Source organism: Mastomys coucha, chromosome X, assembly GCF_008632895.1.
Source record: "Mastomys coucha isolate ucsf_1 chromosome X, UCSF_Mcou_1, whole genome shotgun sequence".
In the NCBI taxonomy this organism is placed as follows: Eukaryota; Metazoa; Chordata; class Mammalia; order Rodentia; family Muridae; genus Mastomys; species Mastomys coucha.
Genome location: NC_045030.1, coordinates 14,417,986 through 14,425,263, shown reverse-complemented (window position 1 = coordinate 14,425,263; position 7,278 = coordinate 14,417,986). Strand labels below are relative to the sequence as shown.

Genomic DNA, 7,278 nt, shown 5'->3' with positions numbered 1-7,278 from the left:
AAAAAAAAAAAAGAAGAGACCACTTATGTTACAGAGATAGCAAAGGTTGTACCTCGTGCAGCATTTGGACTTGGTAATGTGTAAGAATCACCCGGCTGGTACTGGTTTCAAAGGCATGAAAGAGGTCAAAAAGAGCAGCTGAGGCTTGGCACTGTGAGAGGCCAAGGAAGGCCATTGGTGAAGGTGGAGCTTCAGTTGCAGTTGATGGCCCAGGACTGAAAGGGACATGTAAAGAAGCTGAGGCTTGGCACCATGAAGGAAGTCTATGAGAGGCTATTGGTAAAGACTAATTGCGGTAGAAGATTCCAGCAAATTAGAGATGCTTGTACCATGAGATGATCAACAAGAACAGCAACAGTAGTGGAATGGAGTTAACCAGAGGCTAGAGTGCTACAGAGGGCAGAACTAAAGAAGTGACCCAAACCCTTTGGAGGAGCCCAGAAGATTATATGTGGATCTCAGACATTGGAATAAGATGCTGTAACACTGAAGTTGCCTTGGATACCCCAAGATATTACAGATGTCAGAGCCATAGGAAAGCTGCTAACAAGGAATGGAACCAGCTAAAAAGAATGCTGTTTGTTGCTGCTGAATGCCAGATTTTCTAACAGTAGTCAACAGGAGTTGGAAATCTGAAGAACACTTTGACTTTGGACATGGAGGCATGAGTTTGCCCAGATGATTTTGTCTTGCTTTGGTCCAGTATTTTTGACTTTATATGGGATTACAGTTAAGATATTTCATGAGGCCAGGCAGTAGTGGCGCACACCTTTAATCCCAGCACTTGGGAGGCAGAGGAAGGCGGATTTCTGAGTTCAAGGCCAGCCTGGTCTACAAAGTTGAGTTCCAGGACAGCCAAGGCTACACAGAGAAACCCTGTCTCGAAAAACAAAAACACAAAACAAAACAAAAAAAAGATATTGCATGAATCTTAGAAGAGTCTCTGAACTTTATAGACTTTAAACACTGTTGAGACTACTATAGACTATGGGAACTTTGGATGTTGGATTCAATGTATTTTGCATTATGCTATGGCTATGTAAGCCCCCCATATGTTCATTTGTTTGAACAAGCCTATGGGAGCCAGGGAATAGAATGTGGTGATATGAATGTGCTTGGCCCAGGGAATGGCATGATTAGGAGATATGGACTTGTAGGTGTGGCCTTGTTGGAGGAACTGTGTCACTGTGGGCATGGGCTTTAAGACTCTTGTCCTAGCTGCCTTAGGAACAAGAAGTGGAAAGCTAAGCTCCTCCAGGCCCAGGAGTATGAGCATTTTACTTGTATATATGTATATGTACTATAAGTTGCTTGGTGCCTGCAGAAGCCAGATGAAGGTATTGGATACACTGGTTTTGAGTCATCATGTAGGTGCTAGGAAATGAACCTTGGTCTTCTGGAATACAAAAATATTTGTTAACCACAAAAACATCTTTCTAGCACCATGCCTAGCTTTAAACATTTCCACAAATAGAATTGCCAGGAAAATGATAATTATATATTCAGTATTACTGATAGCCAAAATTACATACAGCGTAGGTTTTATCCATTGTTTATCTGTTTTTACAGTACCCATACCCAAAATAACATAATATCTTGTCATTCTATTTGTTTGTGAAACACAGTCTTAACTACATAACCCTGGGCTCGCTTAGAATTCACTAGGCTGACCTCAACACTGTCATCCTCTTGCCTCATTTTCTGGTTGCTTGGATTTTAGACCTGGTTCACCACATCTGGTTCATGTGTATTTTTTTTCCTTTTGAGCCAATCTAATAGGTTAAATGACAGTACAGACTTAAATACGCAGTTTTCATACTATTACTGAAATTGAATTTATGTGATTTATTTAAAGTATTTTTCCAAGCTGTTTTAAAATTCCTTTACTCTAAATAATCATTTAGATTATTGCCATTTATATATAAGAGTTAGCTCTTTTAGTGCTTTTTCATTGTGTGTGTGTGTGCATGTGTGTGCAAGTGTGTGTGTGTGTGTGTGTGTGTGTTTGTGTGTGTGTGTGTGTATGTGCATGTACAGATGTTCTTAGAGGCCAGAGGTATCACATCCTCTTGGAGCTGGAGTTATAAATGGCTGTGAGCTGCTGAGAATATATGCTGGGAACTGCTGCTGGTACATGCTCTAAACTGCAGACTGATCTCACCAGCCCTGTGCCTTTTTTGTGTGTCCTAAACATTTTTCTCAGCTTTTTATTGATCTTTTTGTGGAGTTAGAAATGGAAGCCTGGGCCTTGTACTTGCAAACATAAGTTATCGCCATGAACTATACCCGTAGCCCCTCACTTGTCCCCGAAGTGAAAATTTTGATGGTTTTTCCAATGTTCAAAGTACTTAGTGATCAGAGAAATACAAATCAAAACGGACCTGATATTCCACCTTACACCAATCAGAATGGCTAAGATCAAAACTTCCGGTGACAGTACTTGTTGGAAAAAGAGAAACACTCCTCCATTGCTGGTAGAATTGCAAACTGGTACAACCACTCTGGAAACCAATCTGGAGGTTCCTCAGAAAACTGGAAATAGATCTACCTGAAGACCCAGCAATACCACTCTTGGGAATATACCCAAAAGATGCCCCACCATGCCACAGGGACATGTGTTCCACTGTGTTCATAGAGGCCTTATTTGTGATAGCCAGAAGCTGAAAACAACTCAGATGTCCCATGACAGAAAAATGGATATAGAAAATGTGCCCCCCCAAAATAAAACCCACCCACCCCCCAAAAATGTGGGTCATTCCCTTGTTGCTGAATTAGGGAAGGCTGAAAGAAGCTGAGAAGGGCAATCCTGTAGGAGGACCAGCAGTCTCAATTAATCTGAACCCCCGAGATCTCTCAAAACACTGAACTGCCAACCAGACAGCATACATCAGCTGATAAGAGGCCCCAACACACATACAGCAGAGGACTGCTGGGTCTGTGTTCATTCAGAGATGAAGCACCTAACCCTCAAGAGACTGGAGGCCTCAGGGAATTTAGAGGTCAGGTGGGGTGGGGGTGGGGACATCCACTTGGAGACAGGGGGTAAGGGAGAAGGTATGGAATGTGGAACAGTCGGAGGGTGGATGGGGTGGGAATAAAATATGGAGTATAAAAAATTAATTAAAAGAAAAAAAGAATAAAAAAGAAAATTTGGTTCATTTACACAATGGAAGGAATACTACTCAGCTATTAAGAGTGAGAATATCCTGAGTTTTGCAGGCAAATGGATGGAACTAGAAAATATTATCCAGAGTGAGGTAACTCAGACCCAAAAGGACATGCATGGTATGTATTAATAAGTGGATATTAGCCAAAAAATAAAAAAGTACAGAATAGCCAAGATACAGTCCACAGAACTCAAAAAGGTCAACAAGCTGAAGGGCCCAAGTGAGGACTCCTCAGCCCCACTTGGGAGGGAGAAGAAAGCAATCACAAATGGGGAGGGAGGGAGGGACTTGAGAGGGAAGTGGGGAAAAGGGAAAGAGGGAACCTGATTTGGTACTGGGTGAGGGAAAAAGACTGAAACCCTAAGGGCTGGCAGAAAGTATGAAAAGAGGCAACCTCGGGAGGTAGGGGGGGACCCTCCAGAATGTACCAGAGACCTGGGAAGTGAGAGACTCTCAGGACTCAAAGAGGGGGACCTTAGATGAAATGCCCTACAGTGGGGAAAGGAAATTTGTAGAGCCAACCACCAGCAGAAAGACAGGGCATCAAGTGAGGGATGGGGATGCCATCCCACAGTCAAAACTCTGACCCAAAACTCTTGTTCCTGTCTGAAAGAACTGCAGGGATGGAAATGGAGAGGAGCCTGAGGAAAAGAAGACCCAGTGACAGGCCCAAAGTAGGATCCAGCTCAAGGGGAGGTCCCAAGGCCTGACACTATTACAGAGGCTATGGAGTGCTCACAAAAAGGGATCTAGCATGGCCATACTCCAGAAGACCCAACAAGCATCTGAAAGAGTCAGATGCAGATATTTGTACCCACCCAATGGACAGAGAAGCAGGTGACTCCAGTTGTTGAATTAGGGAAGGCTGAGAGAAGCTGAGGAGGAGGACAATCCTATAGGAGGACTAGCAGTCTCAATTAATCTGGACCCCTGAGATCTCTCAAACACTGGACCACTAACCAGACAGCATACACCAGCTGATATGAGGCTTCCAACACACATACAGTAGAGGACTGCCTGGTCTGTGTTTAATCAGAGATGACACACCTAACCCTCTGGAGGCCCCAGGGAAGATGGAGGTCAGATGGGGTGGGTGGTGGGGAGGAGATATGGGATATGGAACAGTTAGAGGGTGGATGGGAGCTGGGGAGGAGGGATAAAATCTGGAGTGTAAAAAAATAAAGTAAGCAAGTAAGTAAGTAAGTAAGTAAGTAAGTAAAGACAAAAAAAAGAAGCACAGACCTGGGCCTAATGGTGGAAGTCTGTAATCTTCTTACGTGGGAGGCTGAAGCAGAATGATGCCAAGTTTAAGGCCATAGTGGGGGCTACAGTGATTTCAAGGTCAGCCTATGCTAATGGTTTTTCAGACCCTGTCTCAAAAAAGGAAAAGGAAGACTAGAAATTTTACTGACTAGTATAGTACTTGCCTAACAAGCACAAAGCCTATCTCTAGTTACACACATAAATTCATAGACCCAGCCATGGTAGTAAACAACTAAAATCTCAGAGGGACACAAATTCTAAACAAGCTTGGCCTATTATGGAGATTTTTTCAGGGAGAGACAGAGACACAAAGAGAAACAGAGGCAGGGGGATGCCTTTAAACATACTGTTCCTCTCTTCCTTGTGTTAACTGATGCGTGTAAAAGGCTATTTGCCTCTGTGTTGTATGTACTGGCAAAAATTAAGAATCCTTAAATTGCTATTAACTCATGATCCACTTCTATACTTAAATATAGTCAAATAATAGATACAATTTAGTATTTAAAAGGAATTAAGGAAGTCGTTGTACTAATATCTACCACCAATATTAATTATAAAGAAAAACATATTAAAAGCTGTAGGGTTTTTTTGTTGTTTTGTTTTGTTTGCTTGCTTGCTTGATTAAACCCAGGTCCTTACATATACCAAGTATCTTACTTAGGGTTTCTATCGCTATGACAAAACACAACGACCAAAAACCAACGTTTTGTTTGACTTACACTTCCATATCATTGTTCATCATTGAAGAAAGTCAGGGCAGAAACTCAAACAAGCAAGAACCTGGAGACAGGAGCTGATGCAGAGAACACAGAGGGGTGCTGCTTACTGGCTTGCTCCCCGTGGCTTGCCCAACCCAGGAATCGCACAACACACAATGGGCTGAGCCTTCCCTCATCTATCACTAATATTTTTTTTTAAAAAAATCCCTTGCTCTCTCTTTTGCCTGCTTTTGGGAACCTGTCTCATTCAGTCTCGCCTCATTCAGTCTTGATATGAAGATATATACCTCATCTTACTGTAACTTGTAATGCAATGTTCGATTGATATCCCTAAGAGGCTATTCCTTTCTGAAGGGAAACAATGAAAGGGTGGATTTAGGGAAGAGGAGAGATGGCGGGGGACAGGAAGAAATAGAAGGAAGAGAAACTATGGTTAGGTTATAATATATGGGAATAGAATAAATTTTAAAAATAAAATAAATATTTTTTTAAAAAACTAAAAATACCTCACAGATAGAGCTTATAAAAACATTTTCTCAGTTGAGGTTCCTTCCTTTCAAATAATTCTAGCTTGTATCAAATTGACATAAGACTAACAAGTATACTTTACCATACAGCTACAATCACAGATGGGAAGTTTTTTTTTCTTTTAAAGATTTATTTTATGTATAGGAGTATACTATAGCTGTTTTCAGATACACCAGAAGAGGGCATCAGATCTCATTACAGATGGTTGTGAACCACCATGTGGTTGCTAGGAATTGAACTCAGGACCTCTGGAAGAGCAGTCAATGCCTATAACCACTGAGCCATCTCTCCAGCCCCAGATGGGAAGTTCTATAGTAATGTATTTTAAAAAAACTATAGTTGCCATTTATAAAGGATATGTGAACAACTCTATTCCATAAAATTAGAGGTCATATTTTTTCCCTTTGCAACAGACTACTATCATGAAACAGAATATTCATGATAAAATAAAATCTAAAAACGCAGCTTAGCTAATTATCAAAGATAAATAATTCATCTAATTCCCACCAAATCTAGAAACACAACATTACCAGCTCCTTGTCCATAAGACTTCAGTGTCTCCTTGCACCCCTCATCAATACTAATGGATACTTCCATCCTCTCTCAGGAAGGATTTCCTCACTTTGCTTTCTGGTTTGGCCACTGATAATATGATAATACCACTGTTCAGTATGGTTTCGTTGATAAAAGCTAAGACAAACACAATGCATTTTTTAGGCCTGCTCTCCTTTACTCAATATTATGTTCCATTTATTTATCCACTATACCATTGATGGACATTATCATTATTTTCACATACAGGCTAGAACAAGTAATACTGCAGTGTTCACTGATGCATGTATGTATCCTAGGCACATTATTCAAACAGAATTGTTTCTATATTCACTTGGAGAGTAAGCCTAAAATGTTTTCCAACCTGTTCCAATATATACTTCCATCATCAGCTTGATACTCATGATGCTCCACATCCCACCATTTGTCATGGAACTTGTCATTGTCAGGCTTCCTGGCATAAGCCTTTCAGGATGGTATATATGGTATAATAATGTAGTTTAAATCTACTTTTCCTGGCAACAGAGACTAACCTCTGTTTAAGGCAGCTATTAGCCATTTGGATAACATTCTTTGTTACGATCTTCATTTAAGGACCTTATTGGGCCAGGCGGTGGTAGCGCACTCCTTTAATCCCAGCACTTGGGAGGCAGGGGCAGGTGGATTTCTGAGCTCGAGGCCAGCCTGGTCTACAGAGTGAGTTCCAGGACAGCCAGGGCTACACAGAGAAACCCTGTCTCGAAAAACCAAAAAAAAAAGGACCCTGTCTGCTGCATAGTCTAAGTTTTCTTACTGTTTAGCAGGGTATAAGTCTCCTGTGATTATATCATCTCCCACTCTGTAAACTGTGGTTCACTTCTTATAATACCACAAAGATCAAGGTAATAAACTTTGAGAGTAGGGCATATCTGGAAAGTGGACCGAGGTCTCTTTCTAAAGATACAAATCACTCAGCTGTACATTTATTTCTATTATAGAGATATGTATATTCAAAGAAAACCTTTTCTAAAAATATATTTAGCTTATGACCTACTCACCTCAGAGGGGTA

At 41.1% G+C, this 7,278-nt stretch overlaps 1 protein-coding gene across 9 annotated transcripts in view; it reads right to left on the bottom strand.

Moving 5' to 3' along the window:
* Nucleotides 1-7,278, bottom strand: part of LOC116074151 (zinc finger protein 81-like) — a 118,758-nt gene that overhangs the window by 77,890 nt on the left and 33,590 nt on the right. The window lies entirely within an intron of this gene.